Genomic DNA, 24679 nt, shown 5'->3' on the forward strand with positions numbered 1-24679 from the left:
GAAAGATTCAAATGTGCCAGTTGCATTCATTTAGTATTTATGATGCCTGGGCCAGATGGGCAATCATTGTTAGTTACAGTAAGAGTAATCATCAAAGACAATCATCATTTCTGGGCTAATACAAAAGGGGTTCTTAAAATCAGGGGTTTGTTTTGGAACAGAGCATAGAGGGAATTTGCTCAAAGTCCACAGCCTCTGAAACAACCCATTATCCTGAAAAAGCCCTTGTCATTAAAGATGGAAAATCACAATCACTTAGAAGTGCCAAATGTTAGGCACCCCCCAGTGATTGTACAGGTATAGGATCCATTATCCCAAAACTGTTATCCTAGGAGCTTCAAATTATGGGAAGGCCATCTCCCATAGGCTCCATTATAATTAAATAATTGAAATTTTTAAAAGTGATTTCCTTTTTCTCTGAAATAATGAAACAGAACCTTGTACTTGATCCATCGTAGGATAGATGGCTGACTCATGCACAGTACAGTGGGAAAAGACCACTTTGTTTGTCAAAGTTTTAAATCTATGGGCGTGTGATGAAAGAAGAAACAGGATGAGGATGGCTCCGTGGGGCTTACTGAGAAGAACCCCAGGCTGGTGCAGTTTTTTTCCAAAAGGAGTACTGACCAGTGGTATCAGGTAAGTAAATATAATCAGTGGGTGGTGCTTAAGGTTTGCCCCAGCAGCCAGAAACTAATACTCTGTTATTGTTACTTTTGATTACCTAAGGCGAACAATCCCTTTAAAGATCTAAAAGTGATAGTATAAATCGGTAGTGCCAACTCCAATATACTGTATCCTGGTGGTAATAATGAAAAAGAACTTTTCCGCTATGGAAGGTGCTTCAGCATGTGAGGAAGTAAAGAGGAGACACAACTCCGACTGCTGTTCTGAATATTCAAGCTGTCGGGCCAAACAAACAGAACAATAGATAGGCAGCCATGCCATATATGGCCCATTGTACTATAACTGAGTGATGTGTAGTTTTGGCAATGCTGTAGCCACTAAAATCCACTGTATTGCAAGAAACTAGTTATGTGAGCTCTTCCACTTGCCCTCCCTGCCCGCAACCTAACACTGCCGGCTTCCTCTTCCGGCTTGTTAATTTATAGATGCGCGCCTGACACGCCCACCCCTTTTTTGATGTCATTGCTGGCGGGCGCGGGTCTATAGAGGGGAGAAGCTGGTTGCGTAGGGTTAGGATTGGGAGTGAGTGGGTTAGAGTGGGGTGTGGGCCGAGTTTTTCTCGACCCGCACATGAATACAAGACAGACAGATAGAGCTCTGGTTGCTAAGTGCTTAAATGTAGGGATCATTAGAGATTTGTTACAGTGCTGTTTATTGCGACAGTGACATTTGCGTTCTTGTTATTTTAAATGATTCTTCTTCTTACATTGTATGCATATTTCAGTAACACAGCAAAGTTTTCCCTTACATGAAATCACAGATTTACTTGATTTTGTTCTTGTGCATTTGCTTTCCTCTCTAATCTTCAATTTGAAACAGTGAAAAAGTCCAGTAGGATTTTTCTGCTTGGGTTAGTAGATTTTAAAATCTGGGGACACCTCAGCAAATGAATGTGTGTGTAAGGCAGTGGAACATATAGAAACATCAATAGATGGTTCAAAGGACCAGAATGTAGAAGAGACTAAGTTAAGGTAGTGATCCGGGTGCACCAGCCTCAGAATGAGGTGCATAAACCAGAAGCAGCAACAGGTATAGGCAGTCACAGGGGTCACAAAGTAAAAAAGTTAAAAAAAACGTTTTATTCAAAACTACATTGAAACACAAAGCAACTCCATAGTAACCTACACTTTTCGTACCATGCAGGCACTTAATTGTGGGCTAAGTCTAGACTGCAGGAAATGGTTATTTATAGGACGCACAACCAATCAAAAAAGGGACATGTGGGACACTCTTAAAGAGACAGTGTCCCACACTAAAATATAATAAAAAAGAAGCCACCTTTTATTTTTGACCTGTTCTGATGCTCTTACCTTCCATCCCTTTTTATATATATCCTGTGGTCAGCCAGAAAGTGTAACTAGGCATACACATGCTCATGACTAAGTGGATACTAAAAGTAAAGTACCACCATAACCAAACCAATTGTGCCTGTGTTTTTTACTAGTGTATTACACAGCACCAAGCACCACCACAACATGCTGTAGGCAAGTAGTATTGTTAGTTACCAGATGGCAGTACAAGGCCTGGGCCAGAGACCAAATGTTTGCAGCTGTGCAGGTTTGGTGCTACTGGCTGCCATTATGTTAGGAATTTGATCTGATGGATCAGGCCGGCAGTGGGACATTTTAAGTTGAACTCTTTGACTGGAACTGAATGACTAAAGGTTCAACATGGAATCTTCTGCCCGTGTAAAATTAGATTGGGGCTTGTAATTCCTGCTATGGTGACAGTGTGCTATGCTGCTGGCATTGGTTACCTTCAGCCATAGTCTAGCCCAACTTATATTAGCCTAGGTGTTTGAGCAAATAATACAAAAGGACTGGGAAACAGGCATAGGAAGCCTTCCCTAAGTTAGCATTAAGTAAAAGGTTCTGCCCTATAAAGGTGACCATACACATGAAGATTCGCTCATTTGAAGAGGTCGTCTCAGGCAGAAAGAAATCACATTGGGGATGGGATGCAGGTTGTCAGGACTAGGACCACATCAATGAGCCAATATGCTCCTCACCCCAACATAATTTTTAAACCTGATCGACATCTACCCAATTTTTGGCCAGATATGGGTCGGGCAAGCCCATCTAAGTGCCCCATACATGGGCCAATAAGCCGCCGACTTAAACCGGTGGCAGCTTGTATCAGCGCGTGCATGGCCACCTTAACAGAGTAAAAGCCAATGCGTCAGAAATAACGATTTATTTAAACAGATTTAAATAGTTACATAGGGTTGAAAAGTCCATCAAGTTCAACCCTTCCAAGTAAACCCAGCACACACACACAAACCTATAGTGACCTATCATATAGTGACACACACATATACATAAACCATATATACCAACGTTAATACTAACTGTAGATTTTAATATCACAATAGCCTTGGGTACTATGCTTGTTCAAGAAACAATCCAAGCTCCTCTTAAAGGCATTAACAGAATCTGCCATTACCACATCTCTAGGAAGGGCATTCCCCAACCTCACTGCCCTCACCGTGAAAAACCACCTACGCTGCTTCAAATGGAAGCGCCGTTCCTCTAATCTATAGGGGTGACCTCTGGTGCGCTGATTGTTTTTATGGGAAAAAAGAACACCCCCCAACTGCCTATAATCCCCTCTAATGTACTTGTACAGAGTAATCATGTCCCCTCGCAAGCGCCTCTTTTCCAGAGAAAACAACCTCAACCTCGACAGTCTCACCTCATAGTTTAAATCTTCCATCCCCTTTACCAGTTTAGTTGCACGTCTCTGCACTCTCTCCAGCTCATTAATATCTTTCTTAAGGACTGGAGCCCAAAACTGCACTGCATACTCAAGGTGAGGCCTTACCAGGGACCTATAAAGGGGCAAAATTATGTTCTCATCCCTTGAGTCAATGCCCTTTTTTATACAAGACAGCACTTTATTTGCTTTAGTAGCCACAGAATGACACTGCCTGGAATTAGACAATTTGTTATCTACAAAAAATCCCCAGATCCTTCTCAATTAAGGATCCCCCAACACACTACCATTTAATGTGTAACGCACGTTTATATTATTTCTACCAAAGTGCATTTTTGACATTTTTCAACATTGAACCTCATTTTCCAGTTTGCTGCCCAGTTTTCCAATTTTGTCAAATTGCTCTGGAAAGCGGCAGCATCCTGCATGGAACTTATAGTTTTGCACAATTTAGTATCATCTGCAAAAATAGAAACAGTACTTTGTATGCCCACCTCTAGGTCATTAATAAACACGTTAAAAAGCAACGGACCAAGGACTGACCCCTGCGGTACTCCACTAACTAATTAGAAAATGTTCCATTTACCACCACTTTTTTGAGATTAGGGGATCAGTTATGTGTAAAATAATGTGAAATATATGCACATTAGGGTTCAGATTATCTTCATTATTCAGACAAATTGGGTTTCATTTGGTATTTGTCCCAGTCCTAACATGATGGGTTGAGTAAATCCCTAAATATTTTCTTAGTTGTGTGTTAGATACAAATTCTCATTAGTCCGAAATCCTCCATGTAAAACAGCAATGACAGAGTTCAGCATAGAGACATCAGGCCCAGTTGGTTAGGGACTGATGTACAGTTTTAATATATGTGTGTAGCAAAGATCATCTACCTGGGGGTTTTGGGAATGGGGCCGTGGGCACAGTAACTTTGAAGATCTAAGGGATCAGAGGGACTATTGTGCATCAGGAACCCTCACATTATATATTCTTGTTTTAGGCAGCAAAAATGTAACAAAGTGGATAATACACCACCTGAGGCAAAGATTTATGACCATTTACTTTTTATAGATGTGTCCTGGCAACGTACATGAAATTGACTGGATCTTTTCTAGTTACTATGGGGAAACATTATCAAGCAGTAAAATGGGTTCCAACTGATAATTTCAACCCTTGTGCCAATATAGTGTGATTTTGCCTGAATATTTCTTGTGTATCCCACCCCAGAGATCTGACCTCATCCTGTTGCCAGTGCAAAGCTTCTGCCCACAGTGCTGTTTATGCATGTTAAACCATGAATGCCAGAAGAATACCCAAATAACCCCAATATCATTTCTGCTAAATATATATGAGATATACCTTAAAATTGCAAAAAAAAGTGGGAGTGGAAGGAGTTTTAGGCAACTGGGTATTCTTTTCATTAATGCTAATAAGCATGAAATACAACCAGTAATGAAGCATCAACATTTTAATTGCTTTTTAGAGTTTCTTGCTGTACAACTACACAGTGGAGGATATGTGTTGCAGAAGGGAGCTTGATTCATTTTTTTATTTCTATTACTGAACTGAAATAGACAGTGGGGCCCATTTATAAAGCTGTGGCATAAAAATATACCACACATTGACACATAATTTGAAGAAAATTACCACATTCATGCAATTTAAGAGAAAATACCTTTATAAATCCTGCTACCTGTTCTCTATCCTATACACTATGGGGTATATTTATCATGCTGTGTAAAAGTGGAGTAAAATATTACCAGTGATGTTGCTCATAGCAGCCAATTAAATGCTTTGCTTTGGTTTTCTAACTGTTGAAAACTAATTGCTGATTGGTTGCTCTGGGCAACATCACTGGTAATGCTTCACTCCACTTTTTACACAGCATGATAAATATACCCCATAATGTATAAAAAGTATACACAGTTTCATAAACGCGCCATTTATTTTACTCCACTTTTTGCACAGGTTTTAGTGTACATCTTACATGGTAGTTTAACACACAAGACCTTTGTAATATGTGTAAAGCCCTGCTGCAACTGCTTTGCCTCACAACCCAGATTGTACATTGTGTTGGGAAATCTTAATACACTTCAGAACAGAATAGTTCTAAATAAATTGTAAATCTGCTGGAAGTAAAACATGAAAGGCAGGGTGCAAAGTACAAGAAACAGTCCCAATCCACAATGTGTTTGTAGTTTGCACCCTGCCTTCTGTGCAAGATGACCAGGGCTGTATTTCTATGCCATGCGCCCAGAGGCCCCACGCCCAGGATCATGCACATGTGCATTGTTTAATTAACACACAGGGCACAGGGGGTGAGCTCCTAGATTGCAGTGTTCTGGGTGTAAGCAACTTCACCAATGGCTGGGTGGCATGCCGTCCCTCTATTTGTGCTGCCCTAGGCCCAGGCATTTGTGGCCATGCCACAAATCCAGCCCTGAAGATGACTTTCTACAGGTCTCTGCACTATGTTTATAGATCTCCTAAATTGTTTCATAATTTTGGGTGCGCCAGAGGGTGCATCTCGCTAGGGAGCATCGTTCCTCTCAGTTCTCGCAGAGGCATAAGCAGGGGTGCAACTCATCCTTATTTTTCCTCCAAACACGGAGAGTGAAGTTTAGACCAAAAAGTTCTACTTTGGTCACATCTGACCACATGACTTTCTCCCATGCCTCCTCTGGATCATCCAGATGGTCATTGGCAAACTTCAGACGGGCCTGGACATGTGATGACTTGAGCAGGGAAACCTTCCGTGCAATGCATGATTTGCAACCATGACAGCGTAGTGTTCTACTGACAGTGACCTTGTAGTTCTGGGCTGATTCCTCACCTTTCTTATCATCAGTGATACCCTACGAGGTGAGATCTTGCATGGAGCCCCAGTCCTAGGGAGAGTGACAGTCGTCTTTAACCTCTTCCATTTTCTAACAATTGCTCCAACAGTTGATCTATTTTCACCAAGCTGCAATTGGCAATTGCCTCTTAGCCCTTTCCAGCCTTGTGGAGGTCCACAATTTTGTCTCTGGTGTCTTTTGACAGCTCTTTGGTCTTGCCCATGGTAGTAGTTGGAGTCTGACTGACTGTGGGGTGGACAGGTGCTACTAATTTAGATTAATGAGTGGAGTAGAGGTGGACTTTTTAAAGGCAGAGTACCGGGTCTTTGAGAACCAAAATTCTTGCTGATTGCCAGGTGTTCAAATACATATGTGCAGCAGTGCAATATAAATACATTCTTTAAAAATCATACAATGTGATTTCCTGAATTATTTTTTTAAATGCTGTCTCTCACAGTGGGAATGCAGCTACAATGTGAATGTGGGAGATAAATCGCAGGGTGTTCAAATACTTATGTTCCTCACTGTAGCTACCAAATGTTTCATGTATAGCCAGGTGTATTTAATAACATTTAAAAAAGTACAGATATTTCCAGCTTTATAAATGACTTAAGTTTTCTTTAGTGCAGAAAATACCTAAAGCCTTAAAGGAGAAGGAAAGGCTAATAAAGATGCAGGCATACCTTCAGTTCTCTCAATAGTGCCCTTAAGTCTCCCCATATTTCTCCCGTTCAGATGATCAGAAGCCTAGAGGAAAAAAAACGAGGTGCTCTGTAAAGAAAATTCCCATAATGCCTCGCTCCTGCACCAAGATCCCTGTACACGTGCAATTTGTAAGACTATGAGTCAGCTTCCTGTGATTGGCTCAGATCACACATTCCTAAGGGGGGGTGTGTTCTTAGCATTCTTATGGGAGGGGGGAGCAGGAGAGAGCTGCACAGACTCTGACATAGGAAAAAAGCATTCAAGAAATCCTGTTTTTTTTTACATAGTAACATAGTAAGTTGGGTTGAAAAAAGACATACGTCCATCAAGTTCAACCATAATGCCTATATATAACCTGCCTAACTACTAGTTGATCCAGAGGAAGGCAAAAAACCCCATCTGAAGCCTCTCTAATTTGCCGCAGAGGGGAAAGAATTCCTTCCTGCCTCCAAGATGGCAATCGGACCAGTCCCTGAATCAACTTGTACTAAGAGCTATCTCCCATAACCCTGTATTCCCTCACTTGCTAAGAATCCATCCAGCCCCTTCTTAAAGTTATATAATGTATCAGCCAGTACAACTGATTCGGGGAGGGAATTCCACAATTTCACAGCTCTCACAGTAAAAAATCCTTTCCGAATATTTAAACGGAACCTCCCTTCTTCTAAACGGAGTGGGTGCCCTCGTGTCCGTTGGAAGGACCTACTGGTAAATAAAACATTAGAAAGGTTATTATATGATCCCTTTATATATTTATACATAGTTATCATGTCACCTCTTAAGCGCCTCTTCTCCAGTGTAAACAGACCCAACTTGGCCAGTCTTTCTTCATAACTGAGACTTTCCATACCCTTTACCAGCTTAGTTGCCCTTCTCTGGACCCTCTCTAACTCAATAATGTCCCGTTTGAGCACTGGAGACCAAAACTGAACAGCATATTCTAGATGGGGCCTTACCAGCGCTCTGTAAAGGGGAAGAATAACCCCCTCCTCCCGTGAATCTATACCCCTTTTAATACAGCTCAAAACCTTGTTTGCCCTTGCAGCTGCTGCCTGGCATTGCTTGCTACAGCCAAGTTTATTATCTACAAGGACTCCAAGGTCCTTCTCCATTATGGATTTGCCTAGTGCAGTCCCATTAAGGGTATACGGGGCTTGCATATTTTTACATCCCAGGTGCATGACCTTACATTTATGCACATTAAATCTCATCTGCCACTTAGCTGCCCAGATTGCCAGTTGGTCAAGATCCTGTTGCAGGGATGTCACATCCTGGATAGAATTGACTGGTCTGCAGAGTTTTGTGTCATCTGCAAACACTGATACATTACTCATAATACCCTCCCCTAAGTCATTTATGAACAAATTAAACAAAAGTGGACCCAGTACAGAACCCTGAGGGACCCCACTGAGGACCTTATTCCAAGTAGAGAATGTACCATTAACAATCACCCTCTGTACCCAATCCTGTAGCCAGTTTTCTATCCATGTGCAAACGACTTCACTAAGACCAATAGACCTTAGCTTAGAAAGCAGTCGTTTGTGGGAAACAGTATCAAATGCTTTGGCAAAATCCAAATAGATTATATCTACTGCATCCCCACTGTCCAGCTTCTTACTTACCTCATCATAAAAAGCAATTAAATTGGTCTGACATGACCTGTCCTTCATAAAGCCATGCTGATTACTGCTCATAATGCCATTCTCCACTACATAATTTTGAATGTGATCCCTTAACAAGCCTTCAAATAACTTGCCCACCACGGATGTCAAACTTACAGGCCTATAATTGCCAGGCTGAGATCTTACTCCCTTTTTAAATATGGGAATGACATTCGCCTTCTTCCAATCCCTAGGTACCATACCTGATGAAAGCGAGTCTAAGAATATCAGAAACAAGGGCCACTGCAATTCTGCCCCTAGCTCTCTCAGTACCCGAGGGTGTATTCCATCTGGCCCAGGTGCCTTGTTTACATTTATCGTGTGTAACCCTTTAAGCACCATATCCTGTGCAAACCACTGTGTAGTTGGAGCTGAGGCAACAGTGCAGCTATTGGGTGGGACTTGGCACTCTGGCTCCTCTACTGTATACACAGAAGAAAAGAACTGGTTAAGCACATCTGCCTTTTCTGTATCCGCTGTAACCATATTGTTATTATAACTCAATGGGGCCACACCCTCAACCTGCATCTTTTTACTATTAATATACTTAAAAAACTTTTTGGGGTTAGTCTTGGCCTCGGCCGCGATGCGCTCCTCATTTTCTATCTTTGCCTTCCGGATTGCTGTTTTACAACACTTGTTATAGTGTTTATATTCATTAAACGCAGCTACTGTCCCCTCTGACTTATATTTCTTAAAAGCTTTCCTTTTTCTCCCTATTAACTTCTTTACCTCAGAGTTAAGCCACATAGGGTGATTCTTAACACTTCTACTTTTACTTATTAATGGAATGAATTGAGAACAGTAATGATTTAATATAATTTTTTGACAGAGAACTCAGTGCAGCGTTTCTGTGAGTGCTTATGGCTGTATTTACATAGAGCTTTCTGATAAAGCTTACTTAGTTTTTACCATTTCTTCTCCTTTAAATAGTTTTAGGTGAAACAAACATACAACTGAAAAATAAGTAAGAATCAGAAGTCATAAGGAACTGACTCTTGATTGTATATAATTTGATCAAAGGGTCATAAAAAATATTCAGTAGTGAGAATGACTCAAAGTTTCCATGGAAACAAATGTACTTGGTATAATATGCAAGAATTGAAAAATTTAAATAAAATTCCAGAATTTATCTGAATTTAGCACATTTTTATTGCAAAGGTTTTAAAGGAAAACTATACCCCCAAACAATGTAGGTCTTTATAAAAATATATTGTATAAACAAGCTCAAAAGTAAAGCCCTGCTTTATCTAAATAAATCATTTTCATACAAATATACTTTTTTAGTACTGTAGTATGTTCCATTAGGTAATCCTAAATAGAAAATTGTAATTTTAAGACGTAAGGGTGAGTGGGGTGGGAGGGCGGGTAGAGTGGGGTGGGAGGGAGGGCGGGTAGAGTGGGGTGGGAGGGAGGGCGGGTAGAGTGGGGTGGGAGGGAGGGCGGGTAGAGTGGGGTGGGAGGGAGGGCGGGTGAGTGGGGTGGGAGGGAGGGCGGGTGAGTGGGGTGGGAGGGAGGGCGGGTGAGTGGGGTGGGAGGGAGGGCGGGTGCGTGTGCCGGCGAGTGGGGTGGGAGGGAGGGCGGGTGCGTGTGCCGGCGAGTGGGGTGGGAGGGTGTGTCGGTGTGTGGGTTGGGTGGGAGGGCTGGTAGAGTGGGTGCGTGTGTCGGTGAGTGGGCTGGTAGGGTGGGTGCGTGTGTCGGTGAGTGGGCTGGTAGGGTGGGCGCGTGTGTCGGTTAATGGGCTGCAAGGGTGGTTTTGTCCGTGTGTGTCGGTGATTGGGCTGAGAGGGTGGGTGAGTGTGTCGGTGAGGGGGTTGGGAGGGTGGGTGATTGTGTGTGTATTTTTAAGGGTGTTTGCATAGAGGCATATTTAGAACATATAAAGCCATGATCCAGGGTTTTAAACTGACTGCCGTTTCTAGGAGTCAGGAAATTTTTCCCTACAGTGCAAGTACTGTTGGGTTTTTGGCCTTCCTCTTGATCATTGGCTGTTAGGAATGACCAATCCCCTATTGGCTATTAAGATTAATAAATCCTGTGAGACAAATAGGTTTCCCATAAACATGTGTTTGTGGTTTTTTTTTCAATTCCTATGGTGAATATTGAGGGCAGGGAAGTGGCTCCTGTGCCTCATTGTGCTACAGGTGACTGACCATTTGTGTGGAGGGGAAATTAATAAATTATATATAATAAATTAATTGCTGGGGGGTTGCTCAACGCAGACCTCACACCTCTGTAAGATGTTTATCAGGTGCATTCTGTTTTATAGAATCCATCTCATACCTGGAATAAAAGTTTGCACTGCTAGTCACTGTTAGCTACAATTGGGCAGCCTCAGGGGTGGTGTACATTTTTAGGGATTTTTTGGTTATGTATAAAACACAGAAATTACTCAATGTTGCAGATATAAATCTCTATAAATGATACCATTCCCCAGATCCTCTACATTTTTTGTTGTATATTCTTCAATGGATAACCATCTAGTTTTTTTTATAAATCATCTGATCTGAAAGCTTCCCCATGGGATACTAGTGTTACCTAACTTATTGAGGTTTATTTACAAATGTTGTGCATAATACAAAGTGCACCTTTCAGACTCAATTTGCCATGTTTTTTTTCACACAAAGCAGAGTTTCCCCCCCAGATTTACAGCATCATTGCAGCCGCCCTCTACATTAAGACAAGCAATCGTTTATGATGTGCCAATATGCAAGCTAATTGCAGAAAATATTTTCAGAGTGGTGATGGTGTTGCTTATGGCCTGCAGTTTGCTTTGCCAGACAAGGCTATTCACTTAATACACTATGGGGCCGATTCACTAAAGGTTGTTAAAACGAGCGCTATTTATAGCATGCGTTAAAATTTTTATCGCTTCATATTTTTTGCGACTTAGAACTCGATTCACTAATAGGACAGGCATTATAATTAAGAAGCGATGTTCTTTGTGTTATTTAACTTGCGCTGAGCGTTTTTCTTGCATTATTTTCCGCCATGTGCAATATTTCCTGCTGCACGCGATATATTTCGCAGAGTGCTATATTAGCTCACAATTTTACGCACGTAACCATTACTTTCGGAAAACTACTGTTCTGAAAAATACCATTTCCCTGCAAACTGGAGGCTACATCACTCTAGGGCCAACACATACTTGAAAAAATCCCACTGCAAAGTCCATATAAGCTCATGAACCACAATTTTCTTTAAGTACCGCCTGCCCCAAGAAGGTGTTAATCTTCGCACAGACTAATGCGATATTTAGCGCGTTTAACGCTTCATATGTGTTTGTGAATCATGCGTTAGTATTATTTCTATGCGAAAATTACCGCAATGCGAGGTAAATAACACGTTACGATGGTGTGTTTTTTTGTGCATGCGATATGCGGCTTAACGCATGTGAAGTGACTTTGATGAATCAGGAATTAATTATCGAATGCACTTATAAGGCAAAAGAATATAATAATAATAAATCCACTTCCAGTTGTGGGAAGGGAGGGGTTTGTTTATTCAAGGGTCATAATCTCTATGATTGCATGGGAAGAGGAAGTGGAACACAGTAATGGTAAAAACACTGATCTGTTTGTTTGTTTTTGTTTTATGCACAAAACACAATTTAAACAGTCTTGTAAATTGTGCCCATTTTGAACACTGTTCCTTCAAACAAAATTCTTTAAAAGAAGCTTAAAAGGCATTTTTATGTAAAATATTTCAGTGGATTCACATTCCTTGTTATTTTATAAACAAGGTTTTAAAAAGGAATAATTAAAAACATAAGAGAGGAGAAATTGTCAGCATGTATGATTCTCTTGTATTCTAATTGTACATTGTTGTTGACAGGCATCACTAAGAATGTTTTTTTATTCAGAACACAAAGCAAATGGAAAAGTAGGCTAAAAGGCCACCTTCGCTTCCCTCAGAGCATGAAATTCATTTCTTGGGTTGCTAGCAGGAACACAATATGGAAAATGTGCATACGCTGAAAAATATTTATTTCTTTTTGCTATTATTAATGATGGGCTGATCAAAAAAATTTCAACTCAAGTTGACTGGCCCACCTTTCAAGATGTCACAAATAGGTGGCATTGGCATGATGATTTCAACCCTTTCACCATGATGATGTCAAATGGGGGAATAGGGCAATGGCGAAGAGGGACCCTGCTCTAAGTTTAACCCACTACCTGCCTGAACCCGCATGTAGGGCCCAGGCCCAAAGATGCCTGACACACTAACTAAATGATGTGATTCAGGAATACCACCTCCTCAATGCAGGAATTCCAGCTCCTTGCATTGTACACTCCATTATAGCGGCCAAAAGCTTGTATGTACCTTTATTATTAGCCTTTAAATGCATACCAAATAGTGCATTACTATATGAGTTGCATTTACTATATTTGCTTTACTATATTAAATAGGGTTCCCACCTGATAAAAAGGTTAAAGTTATACTTGATGTCAATGCTATCAATTGGCTAAGGCTGTTTTTTATCCAGAAATGGTGGCAACCCTAGTGTTAAGCATATATCAGCATGACAAGCACCATGGTGGCATTGCTGTTTGAATGTGCAGTGTTTTCCATCACGTATGATGCATAATTCAGCTCACACGCAAACATCCTCAATGTGCACACTGTTTCTACAAATGAAAGAATTGGTTGAGCACACAGACTACAAAAATATCAGAAGGAACCTTAACTCTAAGCCATCGGTTACCCAATTGTGGGCTCATCTCCATTGGGCCACAAAGAAGATATTAAGCTTTGGTAAAGTACATATTTGCTGTCCTAAATGTTTCTAGAACCTATAACACTGCAACTGTCAAAACAATGCCTGTCTGTGCAACTATTGGCCAAGTAGGTGATGATTAAAGCCACTAAACCTGAAAACCTGTTTCCTACACTGCTTATCATTGCAATGCAGGATGACATCTCTTCTCTCCATCCTCTTCTATCTATGATGTGATGAGGAGCAGTCAAGCAACACACTTAGTTGAACACAGAGATTGCCAGAGTTGCCTCCAGGATACTTTTATAGAAATTTATGGATTGTAAGTCCCTAACAGCTTGTAGAACAATTTTATCTAGGAGGTCTAAACCCACAGCAAAGTGCCAAAATGCCAGACCGGGTGGAAATATGAAGCCAACTGTATTCAAGTGTTACAACATGTTGCTCATTAAGAGCAGTTTCTCACAATCTGGCTGACCTATTGACTAGTAATAACCACCATATAATATCTGATTTATACCAGACTATTTCATTTTCTTTCCTTGCATGTTCTTTAGCATTTTGTATAGTTGGGTATAAATGTTTTTAAAATCAGTGCCAAAGCACAGAATGGATACATATAATTTCTATAAAAAATTTTTTTTATTAAGAACTCATTTTTTTCCCTACCACAAGCATATACTCTATATGCATGGTAGCATATCCAGAAAGCTCTAAATTACAGAAAGGACATCTACCATAGCATCCATTTTAAGCAAACAATTTTAATTTTTAAAAATAATTAACTTTCTGTTATTATAAAACAGTACTTTGATGATAACTAAGATGCAGGAATCGATATTGGTGGCAAAGCAAGTCTATTACAGAAAGATCCCTCATCCAGAAAACTACAGATCTCAAGCATTCCAGATAACAGAGCCTATACCTGTTCTACTACTGAAAGGAACTCTGGATTTTAGTCAGGTTTAAAGCTAGGAGACCTAATAAACACCTAAAAACCGTTCGTATGAAGTTGGGTTTGCGGCATAGGGAGCACTGCCACAAATTTACTGGGGTAATAGGGGATGTTGGGTAATTTGTTTCCTCAGCCCTAAGTATGGTGTGTGAATTGTGTATGAATTGTTTGCTAAATATTGCTTGGCAGCAGTGTGTCCCCATAAAGATGCTATCCCTTCCATTGCAAGCACAGCAGTTTAAACTCTTTTCTGTTTATTTGCAAAGCTTTTTAACATCGCATAGAGTTTTACTTCTTCAATGGCGTTGTCATTACGAGCTGTGGGGTGCCAGGTTAAGGCAGCATATTATGGCAGGCAGTATTTTGTGGTGAGACTGTCCTCAAGTAACCTTTAAGGATGGCAATAAGTATTTTCAGCTATGTACATCTCACTCTTGTACAGTATCACAGGATATTACAAAATAATTAGAATAGTACATGCAGGGTCACCCCTTTTAAGCTGAAATACATGATATGAATATAAAAAAGGGTTAGTCTGTAGCTAATTTGTAATCTACATACAACCTTTTAAGATCACGTACAATCATCATTCAGCAGGCAGCATTTCATGGTCACCTTAGGTATCTCCAACTCCATCATGTGTTCAAAGCACAGTTTGGTACACCTTCACCCACAATGTCTATCCTAAACATGGAGGCTACTCTTGCTTCATCTATTTCAAAAACAAGTTATATTGAAGCCTATTGATGTCACTTTCTCCTCCCTTCGTCACAGCGCAAAACCATTGGGTAATCCACTAAAAAAAGTCCTCATCTGTATGTCACCACTCTGAAAAGTAAAGCTATGGGAAAAAACCCCAACTGATTAATGCCCCAGGTCACCCTCAGCCAACTAACACATTATAACACATTACCTTCTGCAATTAAACTTTCAAAGGTAATATCCCCCACCGCGTCTTCTAGACAACATTATTACCACAAACCATGCAAGGGTAAGGTTTTAGGCATTGCTATGCTACACAGAAAAAAACCGTGATCATGCACTGGATGGGTCTATCTACTCCCATGAGAGACTCTTGGATTAAGCTGGTGAATAATGTACTTCCCTAAATTAAACTTTGCCAAGAAGCCAGATGAACCACAGCAAAATTCTACAGAAATCTGGTGAGAATCAGGGCTTGGGAAGGAGGCTGCTGCCCATCGCCCTGCCACTTAGTATATGCAAAAGGTATCCCTGGTACTATGGACTATGCGGTATGTATTCTAATGAACTGTTCTGCGTGTGTGTAAATATGATGATTGACTAGTGACCAACCAGGGTTGATTGACTAGTGACATAGTTACATAGTTACATAGTTACATAGTTACATAGGGTTGAAAAAAGACCTGTGTCCATCAAGTTCAACCCATCCAAGTAAATCCAGCACATCTAACCCACACCTACCAATCTATACACTCACATACATAAACTATAAATACAACCACTAGTACTAACTGTAGATATTAGTATCACAATAGCCTTGGATATTCTGATTGATCAAGAACTCATCCAGGCCCCTCTTAAAGGCATTAACAGAATCTGCCATTACCACATCACTAGGAAGGGCATTCCATAACCTCACTGCCCTCACCGTGAAAAACCACCTACGCTGCTTCAAATGGAAACTCCTTTCCTCTAATCTAAAGGGGTGACCTCTGGTGCGTTGATTGTTTTTATGGGAAAAAAGAACATCCCCCAACTGCCTATAATCCCCTCTAATGTACTTGTACAGAGTAATCATGTCCCCTCGCAAGCGCCTCTTTTCCAGAGAAAACAACCCCAACCTCGACAGTCTAACCTCATAGTTTAAATCTTCCATCCCCTTAACCAGTTTAGTTGCACGTCTCTGCACTCTCTCCAGCTCATTAATATCCTTCTTAAGGACTGGAGCCCAAAACTGCACTGCATACTCAAGGTGAGGCCTTACCAGGGACCTATAAAGGGGCAAAATTATGTTCTCATCCCTTGAGTCAATGCCCTTTTTTATACAAGACAGCACTTTATTTGCTTTAATAGCCACAGAATGACACTGCCTGGAATTAGACAACTTGTTATCAACAAAAACCCCTAGATCCTTCTCCATTAAGGATACCCCCAACACACTACCATTCAGTAGATAGTTTGCGTTTATATTATTTCTACCAAAGTGCATAACTTTGCACTTATCAACATTGAACCTCATTTTCCAGTTTGCTGCCCAGTTATCTAATTTTGTCAAATCGCTCTGCAAAGGGTTGATTGACTAGTGACCAACTAGGGTTGGACTAGGCCGGCAGGACACTGGGAAAAAAACTGGGCCCTGCCGACCCTCTCCCTGCCGGAAATTATGGGTGCTCCTTCTGATCTCCCCCCGAATGCGGACACAAGGGAAAAGTAAAATATATGAGGGGGGAGGATAAATTGCAGCATTATTGCAGAGTATTCTGTAAAAAATCCTAGAGTGAGTGCACCCCTAGTTTGTATATTTTGTTGTGTTTGACATATTTTGTATAGATATACTTGCTGTTTTAAACAATGGTTCCCCCATGCATGAAGGATAGTTATTACACCTTTAGTTAAACAAGTGTGCCGCAATCTATTTATGAAAAGGGCTGCTCTACAGATCTTGGCTTCCCCCAGTCATATTAATAAATATGCAGATAGATAAGGCTTTATAGAAAAATTCCAGAATTGAAAACCTTATTTATTTTTATATATTAAATAAATACTAAAATGTTCCTGGGTGCAACAATGTATTTAAACTTTACGGAGAGATTTAGCTTTTATTTATACATGAATTTGCAGTTGTAACTTCAGTGACCTGGCAAATAGCACACTTAGGGGCACATTTACTAATCCACGAACGTCCGAAAGCGTCCAAATGCGTTTTTTCGTAATGATCGGTATTTTTGCGATTTTTTAATCGCCGTCGCGATTGTTTCATATTTTGCACGACTTTTTCGTCGACGTTATGACTTTATCGTATATTTTCCGCGACTTTTTCGTCGCCGTCGTGAAAAATTCGGATTGGTTTTTCCGCCGTTTACAATTGCTCAATCTGAAAAAATCGCGACGGCGACGAAAAAATTGCGCAAAATACAATAAAGTTGTGACGGCGATGAAAAAGTCGCGCAAAATACGAAACAATTGCGACGGCGACGAAAAAATCGCAAAATCTTAGTTTCCAATACGTTTTTTTCCCATTCGGATTCGAGGATTAGTAAATGTGCCCCTTAGTGTGAGATGATCTCCAGTCCTGGCCTTTATTTTCCTAGGTTTTTCTCAAAGCATTGTAAATATATATATATTTTTTTACTAACATCCCTGATGAAAATAAAGCTGCAAACATACGTAATATTAAAAATGGGTTCAATTACAGGTCTTTTCATTCCCTCAACTTAACATTTAATTATTCATTCCATTTCTGGCTTGAATGGATGGATGCTCTTGTCATTATGAATAATAAGGTAAATACATTATAATGTGAGGCTGAACATGACAACCGTGCATAAACATTTAACCTTTACAATAAAAAAATAGTGTGAAATACCAGCCTCCCATCTCTGGTAGCACAGTCCTATAAAGAAGGTTGTGTCCAAATTGGTACCCCCAAAAAAGAAAACAATATGGTGTCAAAAGCTGAATTTTTAGTTTAATGGACCACTATACCTACATTCTGCCTTTGTATTTGTCTAAAGGAAATAATAGGAGATACATTTATAATTCATTTCCTTCCACTTTTCTCTATGCCCTAGGCAGGCGTTACTGGCTAAGCCCATATTTTTATTTTTCTATAAAGTGCCTGTCTTAAGCTGAATGAACACAACCTTCTTTATGGTTGGTGGGGAGGGTAATAATGAATTCAATTTAAGGTGATCAAAATAATAATAAAACACCTTTAAGTATCTAGATCTTATAATCTGTAAATAATGTCTAGGATTTATAGGTGCAGAGGTGGATCAATATGTTTTCAATATATTTTACAGTATGTAATCAGCTTATTTCTCCCCCGGACACTTGTTCCACTCTCTGCCACATGAGTGGGCTTTGGAAACCATGCGTCTGCTATTTCAAAAGCCAGCACAAAACTGCATGCCCTCGTCGGACTCCAGGACAGCGGATAAAATTTCATAAAAGCTTTATTAAAGATAAAAACCTAACATGTTCCATGTGACTGCACATGATTTCATAGGTACATCTGCTATTGCCTCTAGTTTCTGAGACCTTCACTATCTTACATAGTTACATACATAGGGTTGAAAAAAGACCAGAGTCCAGAGTTCAACCCATCCAAGTAAACCCGGCACACACAACCTATACTTACCAATCTATACACTCACATACATAAACTATATATACAAACATTAATATGGACTGTAGATATTAGTTTCACAATAGCCTTGGGTACTATGCTTGTTCAAGAACTCATCCAGGCCCCTCTTAACCCTTTCACTGCCAGCCGTTTTGAACAAAGTGGAACTTCTACTGCCAGACAGTTTTTGAACATTTTGCACTGTTCCACTTTAGGGGCCTTTCCTCGTGGGGACTTTTAGTTTACCCGGGAAAACAATATATCGTTTTTTTCAGGACAACCTAAGCTTTTAAAATATGGTAGAATTTTTGTGTAATTCCAATTTTGTAACAAGATATAGGCTTCTAAATGTCTAAAAAATGAAAAAAAATAATATTTTCCATAATATAAACAAAAATTATTTTATGCATGAAAATACACCTGATTTGGAAAGTCCCATGTCTCCTGAACGTGCCAATACCAATATATATAGTTTTATGTAGATATATATAGTTTTATGGAGATTTCTCACTTGTATAGGTCAAAAACCTCCAGCAGTACACTACCAAATTTCCAAAGCACTGCTCCAGAAAGCTGCATACTTTAGATTTCAAGGCCAAAAATTCCGCTAACAGAAAGTTTATCCCAGAAAATTTTACATTTTTGGAAAGAACAGATTCTGGGGAATCCAGCACAACTGTCTGTCTACTCCAAACTATCAAGTTGCAATTCTTTCCTAAAGTTATTGGTTTTTATCAAAATTTGTGAATTTTTTTAAAAATCGCTTCAAAGCTTCCAGTCTATAGTATCTTATCTCCTACAGGTCATAAAGTAACCAGATAAAACACCCTAAATATGAACGCCAGGGGTCCACTGAACACTTTGATGCCCAATATGTATAGGTTTACCTAAGTATGTGGCATGTAGGGGCCCCAATGGGAACATACCCCCATATGATCTATCATTTCTGTCATTTCAGCTTCTGCAAAATCAACACATTTACATCATTATATGTGGGATAATGCTAGTAAAAAGTACACTCACCCCAGAAAGTCATATATTTTTGGAAAGTACACATTGCCCCGAATCTAAAATGGGTACCCATGTCTTTCTACTCCACAGTACCAAGCCATAAAGCTTTACTAAGTTTGACAATTTTTATGGCATTTCCAAAAATCACCTCAAAACTTCCACTATGCAGCATCTTATTTTCTACAGGTCATTAGGTACCAAGACAAAACACCCTAAATATGAACCCCAGGGGTCTACTGAACAGTTTGATACCCACTGTTCATAGGTTTATCAAAGCACATGGCACTTAGAGACCCCCCAAATATACCTTGTGCACACTAATTTCATGGCTTATCTTTACCTCATGGCAGTTTTAAGAGGGGTAGAAGCTGCAGAAATGTAGGGTGACCCCTAAAAACCTTATATTTTTGGAAAGTACACATTCTGACAAATCCAACAAGGGTAAAGAGTCCTTTCTACACCAAAGTACCAATCTGCAAAGCTTTCCTAAAGTTAGTGGTTTTTATGACATTTCAGAAAATCGCATAAAAATGTTGCAATTTGCCGCATTTATCTCACACAATTTCTTGCGTACAAAGGCAAATCACCCCAAATAGGAACACCAGAGGCCTACTGAACAGTTTGATGCCCAATATGCATATATATACCAAAGTCTGCGGTAAGTACGGACCCCAAAATGAAAATAGCGCATATGGATTTCTCGTGGTCAGTGGTCAGAATATCTGATCCAATAGTCACGCTGTCAAAATAAACAGTTTTTGGGGGGGGGAGAAATTTTTTTAAAAAGTTTTTGTGAGTTTGTGTATACATGTGCACATGTAAAAGTTGTGTGACAGTGTGTATATGAGTGTATATGAGTGTATAAATTGTGCTAAATTGTGTTGTATGTGTGTATAAATGTATGTAAGTGTGTGTAAAAGTGTGTATAAATAAAAATAAAATCGCACTTACCTGTCCTGAAGGTCAGATCGGTTCCCTGCCCCTCCTTCCTGCCGAGGAAGTAGGTGGGAGGCGGCGCTGGGGGGGGAAGCAGGAAGCAGTACAAGCAGCAGATGCGATGCGATCGCATCTGTTGCTTGTAGGATGGTCCTGCAACAATTGCATTGCAGGACCATCCCCCCCAACCCCCTCGGCTCGTTGCCGAAGGGGTTGGGGGCACATCTGTCTCTCTGCACTGGCAGCTTTTGCCGCCGATGCAGAGAGAATCACTTAGGGAGAAAAAACGTAGGTACTACGGAAACTGCCTTTTTTAAAACAACGTAGTACCTACGTGCATCGCAAGGAAAGGGTTAAAGGCATTAACAGAATCTGCCATTACAACATCACTAGGAAGGACATTCCACAACCTCACTGCCCTCACCGTGAGAAATCCCCTACGCTACTTCAAATGGAAGCTCTGTTCCTCTAATCTAAAGGGGTGACCTCTGGTGCGCTGATTGTTTTTATGGGAAAAAAGAACATCCCCCAACTGCCTATAATCCCCTCTAATGTACTTGTACAGAGTAATCATGTCCCCTCGCAAGCGCCTCTTTTCCAGAGAAAACAACCCCAACCTCGACAACCTCATCCCTTTTACCAGTTTAGTTGCACGTCTCTGCACTCTCTGCAGCTCATTTATATCCTTCTTAAGGACTGGAGCCCAAAACTGCACTGCATACTCAAGGTGAGGCCTTACCAGGGACCTATAAAGGGGCAAAATTATGTTCTCATCCCTTGAGTCAATGCCCTTTTTTATACAAGACAGCACTTTATTTGCTTTAGTAGCCACAGAATGACACTGCCTGGAATTAGACAACTTGTTATCTACAAAAACCCCAAATCCTTCTCCATTAAAAATACCCCCAACACACTACCATTCAGTAGATAGTTTTCATTTATATTATTCCTACCAAAGTGCATAACTTTGCACTTATCAACACTGAACCTCATTTTCCAGTTTGCTGCCCAGTTTTCCAGTTTTGTCAAATCTCTCTGCAAAGCGGCAGCATCCTGCATGGAACTTATAGTTTTGCACAATTTAGTGTTGTCAGCAAACAGTACTGTCTATGCCCTCCTCCAGGTCATTAATAAACAGTTAAAAAGCAAAGGACCAAGGACTGAGAACGGGATCCCTTTTTAAATAACGGCACCACATCCGCCAGTCTCTCGGCACCATGCCAGACCTCAACGAATCCTGAAAAATTAAGTGAAGAGGTTTGGCAATCACAGCGCTCAGCTCATTTAATACCCTGGGATGAATCCCATCCGGCCCTGGACCTTTGTTTACCTTTACATGTTCAAGTCTCTTTTGAATTTCCTCCCGAGTGACCCATGCGTCAGTAGCTAAATTACTAGAACTGGGCATATTACAAGGGAAGCCTTCATTATCTGGCTCCTCAGATGTATAGACAGATGAAAAATAAGAGTTCAAAATTTCTGCTTTTTCCCCGTTCTCATCAACCAACTTACCCCCCCGTGATAATAAGGTTCCCACCCCTTCTTGCTTCATTTTTTTACTATTCACATAATTAAAAAATAATTTTGGATTCTTTTTACTCCTAGCTGCAATATCCCTTTCCATTTCTATTTTAGCTTGCCTGATAGCTTTTTTGCATGCTTTATTTGCTTCCTTGTACCTGATGAAAGTTTCTGCTGTCCCAGCTAACTTGAATGCTTTAAAAGCACGTTTTTTCTTACCAACCTCGACACTAACACCTTTATTCAGCCATAAAGGTTTTGCTTTGCGATGCCTCTCCTTGCTTACAAGGGGAATATACTGTTGCGTATACCTACAAAGCAATGTTTTAAAGATGTTCCATTTTCCTTCTGTGTCTAACCCTATGAGACATAGGGTTTGTCAAATGCTTGACAAAGGGGCTGTCTTAGCCTCGAAACGTTGCATTTCCGCAATAAAGGATATTTTAAGGGCAAGTCCCATATGTAGCTCTTGAGTGCCGTTGCTGCTTGCTTGTTTTAACCCTATGAGAAGCCTTTCCCAGTTGACACATTGCAGCTTGCATCTTGGCAGCCCTCTGTTGGTATCTGCAGCCCACCTGCACGTGACACACCAACACGCACATTTTTTAAAGGTAAAATTTTAGTTGTGTATAGTAAGGGCTCTTAAAACATAGGCTGCAATTCCAGGTTAATATAGGTTGGTATGTGACAGGCCTAGTAATCTTTCTTAGAAGCATAATTAACACGAGTAAAGAGGGAGTTTGTTACTTGTGCTGAGTTGAAAGTAAAACCATGGTTTCATATGTAATTTTTAATAGAATTGCATTATTGCCAATCCGTTGCCAGGTTGACATAGTTGGCAGTGCAGCCCCCATCCTGTGCATTGCCATAGCTTTTTTGGCATAAAACAGTACAGTAGTATATGAGTCTGGTATGGCTCCATGGTATAATGTCATCAAGGACTCGTATGAGGCAACACACACACTTTTTATACTAACACTTACTTTTACACTAATGCACACTTATTGGATAGGTTGGGTACTGCTGCACACATAGAAAATGCACACAAAACACACAATTTGACTCAGTGTATACATATACACCATATTTTTAATTAGTGTTCTTTTGCACTAAAAGCTGAATGCAAAGCCCCCTGGTGTAATTAAACCTTAATTTTATTACTGATTTCTGCAACAAATGGACCTGTTTTATAATGATATTTTTGCATTCTGCATTATTCTTGTATACATTTTGTGAGCAGAATTTTGTAATCCTATTTAAATTGGGTATTAAACTGTCCAGAAGAACTTATAATAATTTGTAGGCTTTTTTATAATTGCACCTTACGCCAGTGCCAGGCCAAGCCGACTGGGCACCTTAAGCAACCTGGTTGGCTTGGACCGCCCCAACTGAGCCCCCCCCCCGTGTGCACGTGTTGTGTGCAAACGAGCGCACGATGTGCGCACATAGGGCGGTGGGGTTGCCAAGGATGCTGCAGTGGGGGAAAGGGTCCAGAACTAGAGGTAGGTAAAAGAAGCGGTATCTTAGGGCATCTACAAGGGGGGGGGGGGGGTACAAGCTTTGTGATGAATTACATACATTTTAGAAAATCAGCTTAGATTTGGATCTTAGAGTAGAGAGACATGTTATCCAATTCAGAATTTGTCTTCTTTAAAAAAAAAGGTATGGTTTTCTTAGGTAAGTTTACTGTTCACTTGCCCTTACCCCTGGACACTCCAGCAATGGCAAGGCCTGCTTTCCTACTGTTATACCTCTTGGCACATTGGCTTGCTGTTGGAATAGCAGGTCATGTTTTTGACTCGGTAGCTAAACTGCTCGATTAATGTGGAGCAGCAGGTTAACAGTAGTTTAAGAATTTAGCAACTTTTAGAAAAATAATTTCTTCAAGGTACAATATCATTTTCAAATGTAAAAAGGTTTTCTAAACTATCATCATACTGTCCCTGAAGAAAGTTCAGTGTTTTGCCTACAATGCAATTCTTTGCAAAGGTAAAAACATTTGAAGCTGTGACTGGCCCGCTGGCACACACAACCTGCACATGAGGGCTTAATCAAAGCTGCAACAGAACTGTACAAGGTTGTCTTGTATTCTCTTCTGTTGAAAGTAGTTCTTTATTGCCCTCATGGCTGCCTTAAACAAACATGCATAAAAGAAAACTCCAAAGAATTTAAAGCAGGAAAGTAGAATAGACATTAAAGTGGCTCCCTGTACAGTTTAACCCTTGGCCTTGGCCTAAAATGAGCAAGAAGAATGAGCAACACAAAATGTAAAATATATGTCTACACATGTTAGATTACCTATAAATTTATATATATATATGCTCATATATATGTAGGGTTCTCTAGAAATTGGGTCCCCTAGGTTGGTTGCCCCCAGGATAGGCCCCAGGGAGGGTAACACTTTAGTAGTGGGACACCTTGGGTGGTTGGCACTATAAGGGTTAACTGGGATTTAGCTTCCCTGCAGTTCAATAGTTAGGCCACAGGGTGCACACAGTATATAAGGCTGTGCAGCCATGTGCCTGCAGGTCTTTCAGCCTGGGACCCCTCTTGGATAAGAGGTATACCACAGGTTAGCATTAGATAGTTAGAGAGTTGTTATAGACC

This window comes from Xenopus tropicalis, chromosome 9 (genome assembly GCF_000004195.4).
Source record: "Xenopus tropicalis strain Nigerian chromosome 9, UCB_Xtro_10.0, whole genome shotgun sequence".
NCBI classification, from domain to species: domain Eukaryota; kingdom Metazoa; phylum Chordata; class Amphibia; order Anura; family Pipidae; genus Xenopus; species Xenopus tropicalis.